This window comes from Miscanthus floridulus, chromosome 3 (assembly GCF_019320115.1).
Source record: "Miscanthus floridulus cultivar M001 chromosome 3, ASM1932011v1, whole genome shotgun sequence".
In the NCBI taxonomy this organism is placed as follows: domain Eukaryota; kingdom Viridiplantae; phylum Streptophyta; class Magnoliopsida; order Poales; family Poaceae; genus Miscanthus; species Miscanthus floridulus.
Window position 1 is genome coordinate 71493177 of NC_089582.1, and position 1173 is coordinate 71494349.

Consider the following 1173-nt stretch of genomic DNA (forward strand, 5'->3'; position numbering starts at 1 on the left):
GCAGGCCCAGAGGGAAGCGTTCGCGGCCCAGGAGAGGAGGATGCAAGAAATGGAGGCCTTCATGCAGAGTGTCTAGCAAGGGGGTGTACCTTTGCCGTTGGCAGCTCCTCCACCGCCTACTCCTACAGCCACTCCTATAAGTATTAAAGTTCACTCTTACTAGATGCTTCCTTGACATACAACCATGGTTGACATACAAACTTACTAGATGCTTGACATAGAAACTTACTAGATGCTTGACATAGAAACTTACTACATGCTTGCACTAGCTATGACATACAACCATGCTTGACATTCTCAATTTACTAGATGCTTGACATAGAAACTTACTAGATGCTTGCACTAGCTATGACATACATCAATGCTTCACATAGAAACTTACTAGATGAATCTCATACATGCAACCTCTTATCCTTTTTGCAGCTTCCATCGGCGGGTTCGAATAACCCCGCTCATGCGTCACCGAATGATGGAGCATTTGCTTCACCATCGTGTCATAGGCCGCTTTTTTGAGGAGTTGTGCTTCGTCATGTGCTTGGACTTGAGCTTCACTTGTGGTTGTGACTTGTGCTTGGACTTGATGGACTGTGGTTGTAAATTTGTGACTTGTGGTTGTGATATTTGACTTGTGGTTGCGATATGTTGTTATTTGAGTTGTGGTTGTGATATACTGTGTGAAAATGGTTTCGTTGTGATATATATGTGATTATTGTGATATATATGTGACATGTGATATATATTTGAACTGTTTGTGTCAGTGGAATGCAAAAAACAAAAAAAAATTGCAATTTCGGTTGATTTGCCGAGTGCAATGGTCATGGCACTCGGCAAAGCTGGGAAACTTTGCCGAGTGCCAGGACATTGCACTCGGCAAAGATTTTTTTTAAAAAAAACAAAAAATCTTTGCCGAGTGCCAAGCTGGGGAGGCACTCGGCAAAGAGCTTTTTAAAAAAATTAAAAAATGGCTTTGCCGAGTGCGCGCCGCCGTGGCACTCGGCAAAGAGTTTTTGAAAAAAAAATAAAAAATATCTTTGCTGAGTGCCCTAACTGTCGGCACTCGGCAAAGGCGCCGTCAACGGAGCAGCGCCGTTGACGGCTGCTTTTCTTTGCCGAGTGTCGCCGTTGGCACTCGAAAAAGGCTTTGCCGAGTGCCCGACAAATGGCCCTCGGCAA